At 43.8% G+C, this 13,984-nt stretch overlaps 1 long non-coding RNA gene across 1 annotated transcript; it reads right to left on the reverse strand.

Annotated features, from left to right (window-relative positions):
* Positions 1–2,706: 2,706 nt before the first annotated feature.
* Positions 2,707–11,806, reverse strand: LOC110740405. Its single transcript, XR_002515869.2, has 3 exons — positions 10,605–11,806; positions 3,487–3,618; positions 2,707–2,905 (listed from the first exon to the last, which is right to left on the reverse strand). It is a non-coding gene; the product is annotated as an uncharacterized LOC110740405 (long non-coding RNA).
* Positions 11,807–13,984: the final 2,178 nt, after the last annotated feature.

A 13,984-nucleotide genomic window follows, 5' to 3' on the forward strand; every position in this document is an offset into this window, starting at 1 on the left:
ATGTGGCTTCACTTCTCTGGGCATTGGTGAACTCATTAGTAAAATGGAAAAAAATGAACAGGCTTGAATGAAACAAAGCATCTGAAGCACTTAGCATATTGCTTGGCACGTAGGAAACATTCAACAAACTTTAATTATTATCAGTACCATCATGACCTCAGTTTTTCCATCTGATAGAAGGCACTAATAATGCCTGTCTACCCACCTATCAGAGTGGAAAGAATCTTCGGGGTTCAGAGGAGTTCAGAAAACAGTCAACCAGCCACAGAGCCTGTGCTTCCACCTCTGAATGACATTCCCCATTTCTGAAGGTACTGCCCCAGGTGCTATTCAAGAAGAGAGGTTTGCCCTGAGCCCCAGGCTTAACAGAGCAAAGCACAAAGTGAAGAAGGTCAGGAATTTTGAGCAGGGTGGTCAGAAATGTCACATTTTTCCAAGCTGAGCCAGAGTCTTGGCTGGTAGAAACCTGCCTCTCAGTCTCTCCCAACCCAAGAACCCTTCAGGACCCATTAGCAAAGCCTAATCCAGAGCTGATGTGCATGACTCCAATCTGGGGGTGTTGATCAGAACCATATTCTTACATGCCAGAGCCACAGAGCTGAGCTGGAAGGCCTCCAGACACAAGCTTCTCTGGCCCAGATCACCCTTTCTTTAATACTGAGCAAACCCTCCAATGTGACTTGTGGTACTTTAAGACACCCTGGTCTGGAGCTCTGGCTGTTGAGATCTATGTAGGGGAAGAAAAAAAAGCAAAATAACAAAGCAAAACACTCCAAATTAAAAACAAGCTAACCAAAGAAGTAGTTGTAGACACCGTACTTCATATTTCCAAACTGTTTTCTAATCCTTCCAATTGGTCTCCTCTCTTTGGGGCACCACAAGGTTAAATATTGTACTCAGTTATTCATTTTGTCTTGCTTTTCTGGCTTAGAGAAGATAAGTGACTCAGTTTATCCTCCCAGCAGGAGGATATGAGATTCGAAATATCCAGAGCTCATCACATAGATTGCAAGGTGGCAATGCATCACTCACACTCCTTGCTTGTATAATTTGTAGAGTGGGGATGGAAAAAGTAGTTCCCATTGTCAGTGGTAGGGGTATAATAATATTACTATTAATTAAATACCCATGGAGCCAGGGACTAGATACTGTTCTGGGTGCTTCATGCCTGTTGTCTCTCTTAATCCTTACAACAGTCTGGTGATCAAGAAACTCTTGTAATTCCAATGTCAGATGAGGAAACTGAAGTTCAGAGAGGAGAAGTGGGTAACACAGCCATAGAGCAAACAATGAGTAGAGTTTGGTTTTGAATCCAAGTCTCTGGCCTCAAAGTGTCAAGTTAAACACTGCTGAAAGCTCTACCTTTCTTGCTACAATTTGGGCCATATATGCAGAAAAACACCTTTGTTTTGATACAGGGTACAAGAGACTCATGGATAAAGTTGAATGCCAACAGGCTGATCTTTCTAGAACATGTCAAAGTTAGCCTATTGTGATACTGGAGCAGAATATTTAAAACTGGAACCAACCCTGAATGTAGGTTGTATAGTAATTGTGGATTATTTCCAAATAAAGGTGCATTTATCCCCCTCTCTGTGTACAGGCTCCAATGCAACATGAGTTTTCATCTCCTCCCATGAAAAGGCAGAGCCTATTCTCCAGCCCTTGAATTAGAGCTGGCCTGTTGCTTGCTTTAACCAATAGAATATGGTGGAAGTGATGCTATGCCTGTTTTGAGTCAAGGCCTCAAGATGCCTCACAGCTTCATCTCTTCCTCTTAGAAACCTGCCCAATCACTGTGAGAATTAGCTGAGTGGAGGCAGACTACATGGAGCACAGAAACCAGCTAGGGCTCTCTAAGATAAGCCAGCCCCCAGCCAACCCCTGCAGCTAACAGCAAATGCATGTGAGCGCAACTGCAATCAGAAAACCACCTGGCTGAGCCCAGCACAAATTGCTGACCTACAGAATTATGAGCTCGGTATTTGGCTGTATACAGATACAGTGGCAGGACCTTTGAGCTATTATTTATGACATTTGTACAGGCCCTCTGTCCTGTATTCAGCAGTCAAAGGATACCATTATTCTCATGACCATGGCAGGGTTCAAATGGCTGGAAGCTTTAGGACCAGATACATGTATACAAATAATTAGGATTGGCACTTATCCAATACCTGTTGTGTGCTAGGTGCTATTCTAAGAGAGCCACATGTGTTAACTCATTTAATCTTCCTACCACTTCTCTGTGGTATGCACTTATTACCAACCCTATTTTATAAATGAGAAACTGAGGAACAGAGAGGCTAAGAAACTTGTCCAGAGTCACATAGCTAATAGATGATACAGCTGGAGGTCAAACCCAGGCAATCTGGCTCCAGAACTTGTGCTCTTAAAAGCCAAGTCACGTTATGTTATTCTGAGTAAGCCTGCTACTTACTTCAACTGGCTCAACAGCTTACTAGTTACATGGGAACTTGGCAAATGAGTTAATCTCTCTGAGGCTAAATTTCCCCATCTGTACAATGGAAACACTAATAGTATCTCCCTTAATGGAGTTATTCAGAGATGAAATGAAATAATGCAAGCAAAGCACCCAGTCATATTTAACAAATATCATCCATAATAATAATTAGTTGCTATCCATTTATACTGCTGTTTGATTATATAAATATCTTATTACAAAAATAAATGATGAATTACATTATGCAAAGGTACACTATAATTATTATTCAGACTCTTAAGTCATCAAATTCCAATTCACATGACAATTGTCCTCAGTTTTGTTGATTCTGTTTTGACTCTGCCTCTGTCATTGATTTCTCTTGTGATTTCCCATGCTGAGTTGTTTTTGAGATGCTCCAGAAATCCACCGACTCTATGAAGTATACACACATTCTTCAACAGCCTAAGGAAGCAAAAAAACACAACTTAGCAGGACCTCAGCCTGACTTCTCCATTGGCTCACAGCCTGAGTTCCTTTAGGGCTCTCTGACTTCCCTGAAGTCCTTGGGTCCAACCATTCCTCCTCTTCAGCACCCCAGAAACAGTTTGCCTTTGTAAGGCATATTTAGCCAAGACTTTGTCTCTTTGTGTTCTCAAATGTTGATGACTGAAGTGTGAATAACCTCAAAAGCTCCAATTGCAAGCCTTTAGTCATGAGGAGGCTGGTAGAAAACTTCCAGAATTCCCAGCTGAGCTCCATGATGACTAGCTCATCAACATGAGAGTTTCTGCAAAGATGAAAGCTGGTATCACTAGCCACATGGGGAGGTGTTGTTGGGCATTATTCATAGCCAGGCAGGACTTGGACAATGGGACACAATGTATCCAGCCTAGGCTAGGGGAATCAGAAGGAGTTGCAGAAAGTGTGCTAAAATATGGTGTGCTAAAATATGGTTTGTCAATTCAGCCCCAAAACCTCATCATTCCTCTCCGGATTTTCATCATCCCATCAGCCTAGCAGACTTGGTAGACATGAAGATGCACCTTCCAGATCCCTCTTCAAAGGAAGACTTGCTGTCCAGGGGCAGGAAAGATGGACAGCAGACCCTCCAGGGCCTTTCTCAGCTGCAGAGAGTCACCTCGCCTCACTCGAGGACATGCCCTTCTTGGAACAGCCTGCAGAAGAGATCGAACATGATGGAGAAATAAACACCCCCTCCTTTTCATGGATATGGTCCCCAATAAACACCTTGTACCCCAAACTCTGGTTCAGTGTCTGCTTCCAGAAAACAATGGATAATATAGGCACAATTTCTCCCAATCTCCAACCTATCCCAGCTTCCACCTATACTACCTCTTCCCAAATAAGGAACCGCTATTTCTTTTTCCATTGGCACATACCCCCACCTGTTTACCTGGGAGATTAATTTCATCTTGCAGGTACAAAAAAAATTGCCTTTGTCATGTCAGTCATCACTTCCTTTGGTTAAGAATAGAAACACTAACTAGTCCCTATTAACCTAGTACCTTGCACACTGTATGTCATTTCATCTCCTCAGCAATCTTGAGCAAGATAAGACTATCTCCATCTTACTGAGGAAGAAACTGAGGCTCAGAGAGGTGAAGGGGCTTACCCACAATGATTCAAAGGCTACTTCTCTACTTCCAAAGCCTAAACTGAGTAGGTTGGCTACCCAAGCACATTTCTTCCAGCAGACATGCTGAATGAACACTTCTCACAGTAGAACCTTGGGGAAATGCGGTCAGAGAAAAGCAGTTTGGCTTAGTGGCTAACAGCTAAGCATTTGTGCTAGATGGCTTGAGTTTGAGTCCTGCCTTCATTACACATAAACTCTGTGCTGTTCGGCCTATGACGAAACTTCTCTGTGCCTCAATCTTCTCATGGTAGTAGTTCCTGTCTCAAAGAGTTGTTGTAAAGATTAGGAACTTAGAATACCAAAGTGCTCAAAACAATGTCTGGCATATAGAAAGCTGTCCAAAAATGTTGGATGCAATTATGAGGGAACAATCCTTGGAGACCAATTACTCCTGCAGTTCTCAGCTTGATGAAGATGTTATGAGATGTTATGACCATGAGAGCTGCCTGCCTGTGGCAATCAGAATTTTTGATTGTCAGTTATACATTTTTTTTCTCTATAAAGCTAACCATTCTTAGTAATATTAATGGGGAAGAGAAATCAGTTTTTAAGGAAGACTGCTTGCTAGAGAAATCATTCTAAACATGGTGTAAACCTGACATAAGTAAACTAAAATAAGTTGACTTTGATGGTGAGAAATGTGAGGACTGTGGATCTTGTCCAGCCCATTACTCTACAGATGGAGAAACTGAGACCTAGAGTGTACAGCTGAATTACCAGGAGTCACCCATGATTATATGGCCAGAGTCTATGCTTGCAGGATGCTTGAGACTTGCTGCATGCACAGGTAATCGATGGATAATAAAACCAGTTACCCACAGCCCAAGACTGAGTTTACAACCCTGACACTAATGGACCTCAGAGAAGCAAAGGGTGCTAGAAACCACTTTTCCCTCATCTCCTGGGCTAATGGCTTTATAGAGGTCATAAACTACTGAGTATTTTAATAATGAGAGTGACCTCTCTTGGCCCAAATGACCCACCATGTCTTGATTGACATGTAGGCCTGGCATTTCTTACAGCAGCAAGAACCAGCCTCCTTCTGGGCCTGTGGTCTGAACCACAAGACCCCACCTCCCCTGGGAATTTTCCAAATGTCTTTGGGAGTTGTTAGCCTTTGTTCACCTACCCTGACTCAAGGGAGGAATAATTCAGACTGGCAGCTTCTACAGTGAATGCACAGCTTAGTCCAAACTCAGTTCTCAGATAATTACAACATCTCTGCACAGAACAGCTTGGAAGGCTTGGTGAGTGTCATTGTCTTCTGGTTCTGAGGCTTTCATTCATTCACTGAATTATTTATTCAGCTCATTTTAATAAATGTGGTGGCCAGCATTCCAAGCAACCCCCAATCATTCCTGCCTCCTGGAATTAGTTGTATAAGAACCTACCACACTGAATAGGGCTGACCAATTTAACTAGTAAGATATTGTGGAAATAACAGAGTATGACTTTTGAGGCTGGGTCATAAAACAGACTGCAGCCTCCACATTGCCCTCTCTTTTGGATCACTTCTCTGGGGGAAGCCAGCTGTCATGTCATGAAGACACTTAAGCAGCCCTGTGGAGAAAACCATGTGACAAAGACCTGAGGCCTCCTGCCAATAGCCATGTGAGTACACCGTCTTGGAAGAGGATCCTCCAGCCACCATCAAGCCTCCAGATGAGACCACAGGCCCAACTGATATATTGACTGCAACCTCATAAGAGACCCTGAAGTAGAACCACACAGCAAAATCATTCCCAGATTTCAGACCCCCCAGAAACTATGTGAGATAATCAATGTTTATTGCTTTAAGCTGTTAACTTTGGGGCTAATTTGTTATGCAGCAATTGATAACTAATACAACAAGCACCCACTGCATACCAGGCCCTGAACTACATAGTAGGATGCAAAAAATGAACAAAGCAAATACCACCTCTACTTCCCAGAGCTTATAGTCCAGTAGCAAATCTTACGAAGAGAGTAGAGTTAGTCTATAAAGATCATTTAGAAATTGGGATCTGATATCAGTACAGTAAAAATACAATCTTCTCTAGGAAGAAAAATTAAAAAATAATACCTTTTACTTTACATTTCTGTATTGTCTAATTGTCTTTTTTAAAGTAATTTTTATCAAGGCATCTTCTCATGAATAATTATCATGAGAATTTAATTGATACCTTTTCAGAAAGCATCTTGGCAACATATATCAGAAAAGCCATAAAAGGACCAGGCACTGTGGCTCACACGTATAATGCAACCACTTTAGGACACTGAGATGGGCAGATCATTTGAGGTCAGGAGTTTGAGACCAGCCTGGCCAACATGGCAAAACTGCATCTCTACTAAAAATTAGCCAGGTGTGGTGGGGCAAAACTGCATCTCTACTAAAAATTAGCCAGGCGTGGTGGTGCATGCCTGTAGTCCCAGCTGCTTGGGAGGCTGAGGCATAAGAATGGCTTGAACCCAGGAGACAGAGGTAGCAGTGAACCAAGATTGCACCACTGCACTCCAGTCTGGGTGACAAAGCAAGACTCTGTCTCAAAAAAAAAAAAAGAAAAAGAAAAAAAGAAAAGCCATAAAAGTGTGCATACACTTTGACCAGAAATTTAACTTAAAGAAATATGCAGAAATGTACAAAAAGAGGAAAATCAATGGGTGCTCACTACACTGTTATTTATGAGTGCCTGAAATTGGAAAGGGCCTAATTATCAACAATAATAAGCTGGTTAAATTACTATTTAATTATGGGCCTTCCATACATTGGACTGTTATGTAACAATTAAAATGATGATGTAGCTCTACATTTATTTTCAAGGAAATACGTCCTGACATATTGCTAACTGAGAGGTTATATAACAGTATATACTGTATAACTCTATTTTAATAAAAACATATATATTTATGCATAAAAGTATCGGAAAGTTAAACCACAACATGTTAATGATGTTATGTCTAGGCAGAGGGATTAGAAATATATATATGTTTTATTTCTTTTGGCTTGCCTGTGTTTTTTAATTTTTATTTTAAACTTATGGATTACTTTGGGAACATATAGAGTTCCAAATACATTTTTGGTAAGGCTCCCTACGTGCTCATTAATTAGGCTCACCTTTGCTGTTCTTCGGTTGGTTGTTTTTCCCTAACCCTCCAGAACAAACCAGCCCCCATGTTCTCACCCACCTCTCCTTCCTCCCCTTCTTGACCAACTATTGAGGACTGGAGATACGCCTGGGTCCTTGAATCAAATAGAGAATATGGATCTCCTTCAAAGTGCCCCCAGAAAACCCCTCCACCTTCTGCAGGGAAGATCTACCTCCCCAGAGGGCCCTGGCAAGCAGCTCCTATCATTGACTTTGAAGGCAGAGTGAACAGATGAGACCAATTCAGCAGCCATCAAGGACTCATGCAGAAAGCAAGCTGATGGTGTTCCCCACTTGGGATGGCCCTTGAAGGATTTGTGACTTCAGCAGAGAAACTTTTAAGAGACCATAAACTGAGTTGAGTGATCAGGAATTTTATCCGATTGAAATGAAAGTTGGGAGGAAGGAGGCTAGACTTTTAAATTTGGCCAAGGTCCACTTCGTAGCAGCGAGAATGTAACAGGCAGATCGGTGTCCTTACTGCTTACCTCAAGCAACAGATGACCACCTGGACCGTTTCTGTCTCTTGAGTGCAACAACAAGGCCCCTGGCCCCAGCTGAGATTGTCTCTGTTTCCATGACCAGTCTGACTCCCTAACCCTCCAGAACAGACCAGCCTCCATATTCTGACCTGCCTCTCCTTCCTCCCCTTCTTGATCAACTACTGGGGACTGGAGACAACATTGCAGCAGTTATTCCCAATCCTCCACTTGCTCCCTTACACCCAGATGAATTCATTCATTCATTTGCCAATAAGAAGTTTGCACTGACACATTGAGAGGTTTGGACGTTCTTTTGAAGACAAGGAAGAGCTCATTTATTCCTTCAAGACAATTAAGTACCTCCTACAGGATGAGAATGGGACAGGCCCTGGGCCAAGCACTGGGCACAGAACTGTGAACAAGACCGTATGATCTTACAGCTGTGGCGTTCACCTACTAGGCAGGAGAGAGATACTAAACGAGTAAATACAGAAGATTACTTCTGATGGTGACATGTGGAAGGAAACAGACCTGTGGCTAAGTTGGGGAATAACTAAGACCTTGGTCCAAAGTCAGAGAAGGCCTTCTGGAAGAGTAACATTTGAGCCGATACCTGAATAAAACTAGATGTTCACTGACCAGCAGAGTCTTTTATAAATACCCCAGTTCCGTGGAAAACTTGGGCTGGTCTAAGTACTGTCCAGGCATAGTACACAGGGGGCTTTTGGTCTTCTGAACCATCAGCCCCTTCAGTCTATTCAGAACCCTACCCTCCATCTCTAGGGCTTATGAGTATCGTGGAATGATGAAAGGAGAGGTTGTTCCGATGGGAAGGTCACACTGGGAGCTGGCAAATCTCAGGGCCTCTGTAGGGTGAACGTCCAACAAGTAGCATGCTGATTATGATGGACGAGAGACCTTGGCCAGATGCTACCAGGAAAGACAGCTAGTGTGATCCCCAGAACTTTCTGGAGCAGAAGCTGGGCAATCTAATGCTGCTCAGATCCTACCTGGTTCCTGAAAAATGTACCTTCAGGTGGAGGTTGATCCAGCCTCTTGTGTCTGTCCACCTCTTTAGGTCAGATCCTTTCCCCTTGGTTCCTTTATCTATTTTCCCTCTCAAATTCTACCTATCTTTCCCCTCCCTTCCAGTGTAGACATCCTTTCTCTGGCTCAGGGGCTGATGCCTACCCTTATTCATAATAAATACCAAATGTATTTTTTGTGACCTGAGGTCCTCATTAAAGGACATAGAATTTTGAATTTCAAAAGCTGGAGGGAGATTCTATTTTCCTTAGTTTTCCGCTGTCTCAACTTTTCCCTGAAACAAGGAGTACAAAAAAACAAACACATATTTGGAATGGAGGTAGAGAGTGACAAAATGGGCTGGGGCTTGGGGGTGACTGGCACAATGCAAAGAATAACAGTAGCCAGGCTTGTGGCACACACTTGTAGTCCCAGCCATTCCGGAGGCCAGGATTGGTGGCACACACCTGTAGTCCCAGCTATTCTAGAGGCTGAGGCAGGTGGATCGCTAGAGGCCAGATGTTCAGGGCTGCAGTGAGCTATGATCGCACCACTGGTCCAGCCTGGGCACAGAGCGAGACCCTATCTAAAAAAATTTTTAAAGTGCTTAGCAGTAAGTGTTTAACTAAGGGAAGTCTTATGGGACTTCCTTTAGTTAATATGGGAGGACCCCTAATATGGGAGGACCCCTTGAGCCCAAGAGTTGCAGGCTGCTGTGAGCTATGATCCTAGGTGACAAAGTGAGACCCTATCTCAAAAAAGCAAACAAAACCCAGTAAATATCAAAATATCAAAAGAAAAGTCACTTAATGTTTTCAAAATATTACCTCACTACAAATATCGAGCGAGTGTCTACTGGGTACAGAGTTAGGGACTGGGAAGACCACGGCAATCTAGATGGGCCCCCACCCTCAGGAGGCTAGTGAAAAGGGAAGTGGAGAAAGGGGGATGAGCAGGGAGAGCCTCCAACTGCTATGGAGATGAACAGCAGCACCTCGGTCCACACAGCAGGGAGGTTTGGAGTAGAGATCACCAGGAAAAACTGCCCAGGCCCATACCTCGCTCATGTGCAGTCATCAGCCAGGAAAGGACCTGGCTTTAGCCAGAAGCCAAGGTGACTCTGGAAGGTGCTGCAGCTAGATCTGTGGGCTCCTGTGCTGCTCGCAGCTGGGCAGAGCGTTCTTTCTTGAAAGGAGATCTGGACTGGGGCAGGGCTGGGACTCTTTCACACCCTAATGAGGGCAATTAAATGGGCTGAAGAGGTGAGCAGAGGACTCAGGAACCCGGCTCTCAGGGCTGTCTGAGAGAGTGTCCACGACCAGGAAAATTGATGGAGAGGCCTGAAGGTGCAGGGAGAGTCAGAGGAGGGTGTAGAGTAGTGGTAAGTGTGTGAAAGTCGAAGCCAGGCCGCTCTGGGATGTGGGTTTAACCCACACTCTGCCACCCACCACCCGAGAGGTGAGAACAGGTTATATTATCTATTTGTGCTTCAGCTTCCTCTGTAATAGAAGTAGGATGATGAGAGTACTAACCCTATAGCTTTATTGGAAGGATTACAGAAATAGCACTAACTCTACCACTTTACTGGAAGGATTACAGAAGTTAATGTTCTAGAAAGCACTTAGAAAATGCCTGGCCAAGAAACAGCATTCATAAGTGCTAAATTCCCAGGTTAAAAAAAAAAAAATTAAAAACAGTACTTCCAGGCAGAGAGCACAGCCTAAGTAATAACCCGGAGGACGGGAACAGAACAGGAAAGAAGGTAACCCATGTCGGTGGTACAAATCCAGCCAAATGCCCGGGTAATCTAATTCGACTCAAGTAATATTTAATTTATTTTTCAGGTACCCATTTTAAGGAAAATAACATACTTTGGTCTTGTCTAACAGCCCACCAAGATGTACTCTGTGATTTTCTCGAAAATCCATTCAGATCTTGCCCAGATTGACTCAAAGCTGAAAAACAATGAATGTCGGTGCCCTTCCCACAGTCCCACATCCCTTTCTGGTTAAAGCTGCTATTTAGTTCAAAACGACAGATGCTGACACAAATTCTTGCTGCCACCCACAAGAAAAATTGGGTGAACTCCTGCAAGCCCCTCCTCCTTGTCTCAGACTCAGATCCTCTCTCTCTCTCTCCCTCTCTCTCCATTCCCTCCTCATGCCTCCAGGGTGGAGACCGGTCAGCCTGTCCCAGGCCAGCCGGTCATCCATCAGCTTGGAGCTGCCCTGCCCTGCGCATTGCGGACTCCACCAGCCCCTTCCTGCCCCTCTCGCCAGCCCATATGGAATGAGTTGCTCCATTTTTACTCCTTATCAGAAATGGAAATATTTCCCCTGCATCTTTGTGAAGATTTTCTGCATCTGTGAGCTGGATGGATACTTAACCCTTCTCATTCCAAGGTGCTCCTGCGCCTTGGAATCCCAAGGTGGAATCCCTGGATGCGGAATCCTGAGATCACAGAAGTGGGGGGTGTGCAGCACTTAAGAGGAATCCAGCTACGCCACTCAGTGACTTTAGAAACAGGTCCTTGAAGTAGTTCCTTCTCCATTTTATTAATCTTGAATTTGCACCTCTAGGATAGAAATGACAACAACCAGCACATTTTGAGTGCTTGTTGCAGGCACACTTAATTCTTCCAGCAACCACGGAGATAGATGTTGGTATCATCATCCCCATTTTACAGATGAAGCTCAGAGAGGTTAAGTAACTTGCCCAAGGTCACACAGCCAGTAAGTGGCAAAGCTGAGCTGTCTAAGCCACAGCTGGAGTTCTTTTCCATTCACCATAAGCCTGTAGAGAAGCATAAATGATCGTGTGCTGTGATCTAGGACAGTCTTTCCATCCTAACCCACCAAATTTTACGGATACTGTGAGATGGGAGGAAGAAGTGAGCCAGCAACTTTCCCAAGGGTACGCAGCTAGGAAGTGAGAAAGCCAATGTGGATGCAGGTCCAGGAGCTCTGCAGCACACCCATTTATTCTCATTTTCTTCTTTAAGAAATGCAAGGTAGGCTCAGCATGGTGACTCATGCCCATAATCCCAGCACTTTGGGAGGCTGAGGTGGATGGATCGCTTAAGCCCAGGAGTTTAGGACTAGCTTAAGCAACAGAGTGAAACTCAGAGTGAAACTCTGTCTCTGCAGAAAATTTAAAAATTAGCCAGGTGTAGTGGTGTGCACCTGTAGTCCCAGGTACTCAGGAGGCTGAGGCAGGAGAATCACCTGAGCCTGGGAAGTAGAGGCTTCAGTGAGCCATGATCGTGCCAATGCACTCCAGCCTGGGTGACAGAGCTAGACCCTGTCTCAAAAAAAAAAAAAAAAAAAAAAGGAAAGAAAAGAAAAGAAAAAAGAAATATAGGGTTGAGTCTTGGTTATTCATAAAGGAGGCATGAATACAACTTTTCAGCTAAGAGCCTGGGTTCCAGAGCCGGGCAGAACAAGGTTTGCATCCTAATGCCACCATTTACAAGCTGCATGTTCAGGGACAAGTTGTCCCACCTTCTTAAGCCTCAATTTGCTCAGCTATAGAATGGGGCTAACAAAAAAATCCACCTTAAAGGGATTTGGTAGGGGTTATTTGAGACTCTGAAGGCAAAACGCTCAGCACAGTACCTGGCACATCAACCATGAGCCCTCAGTAAATAGTAACAATCTTTATATTGTTATTAATAATAAACGTGGATGGCCAGGCTTGATGGGTCACACCTGTAATCCCAGCATTTTGGGAGGCCAAGGCGGGTGGATTGCTTGAGCTCAGGAATTTGAAACCAGCCTGGGCAACATGGTAAAACCCCATCTCTGCTAAAGATACAAAATTTAACCAAGCATGGTGATGTGTGCCTGTAATCCCAGCTACTTGGGAGGCTGAGGCAGAAGAATCGCTTGAACCCAGAGGGTCGAGGTTGCAGAGAGCTGAGATCGTGCCTCTGCACTCCAGCCTGGGTGACAGAGCAATACAATAATAATAATAATAAACTTGGATTGATTTATGTCTAAAGGCAGCCAGCAAATATTTGTGGAGCAACTACTGGGTGCAATGCCTCAGGTCACAAGTTTTCAAGGATGTGAAGAAGAGAAGGCTCTCAAGGAACTTTATGTAGAAAAGAAGAGCTGGGTATGTGACAAGATCAATGGCGATTCAGTTAGAAGGGAGGTCTGTGTGAAGCTTTCTCATCTTGGGTAGCATATTGTATTATATTTATTTGTATTACATTTATATCTTTTGTGTGTGTGTGTGTGTGTGTGTGTGTGTGTGTGTGTGTGTATATATATATATATATGTAATATTGTATTATATTTATATCTTCAAGCAGTTCGTCGTCCAGATGGGGACCCAACTCCATGCATCTTCACAGTGGTGTCAGTTCTTCCTCCAAAATACATCCATTATACATCCACTTCTTTGCGTGTCTATTATTGAAACTACCCTGTCTCCTCCCTGGGTGACTACAATGGGCTCCTAAGAGGTTTCCCTGATCCTCCTCAGGTCCCCCTTTAACCCAGCATGATGTTAAATGTACAAATCACATAATTTCACTCCTCCATTACAAGGAGCCCTTGTAACCAGCATAAGGAGTTTAGTTTTTTTTTTTTTTCCTCACACCCCTGCCGACCTCTCCAATACAATCTCTTACCTCCAAGCCCTGATCGCTTTGCCCCAAGCTACTGTATTTCTTGCCATTACTCAAAACACACCAAGTTCTTTCCTACCTCAGGGCCTTTGCACTTGTTGTTTCTTCTGCCTGAGACATGCATCTGCCCACATCTTCCCATGAATAATTCCTCTTATCATCAATGTCTCAGCTGAAACATCAGCTCCCCGGAGATGCTTTCCCTGACTGTCATTTGTAGACTTGCATCTGCACTTCACATCGTATCATATTCCTCTATCACATCACATGCAGTTACCTCACACTTCTATTTATTTATGTGCTTATGGTCTGTCCTTACCTCAACCAGAGCATGAGTTCCAGGAGGGCTGGGATCCTCTCTGTTCTGTTCACTGTTGAATCCCCAGTGCTAGCCTACTGCCTGGCACATAGTAGGACCAGAAATATATGTGTTGAATGAAATAATAGATGAAGGGTTTAAGAGCTCCTTGGAAACAGAGGCCATGTATTATTCTCCTTAGGATCCAAAGAGCCTGGAACACTGCCAGGCACCAAGTAGGTGCCAAATTAATGCTTGTTGAACGAATGAATGAAGAATATCATTCAAGAGGCTTCACAGGCAACCCATAACCTTAAACT

This window comes from Papio anubis, chromosome 9 (assembly GCF_008728515.1).
Source record: "Papio anubis isolate 15944 chromosome 9, Panubis1.0, whole genome shotgun sequence".
Lineage (NCBI taxonomy): Eukaryota > Metazoa > Chordata > Mammalia > Primates > Cercopithecidae > Papio > Papio anubis.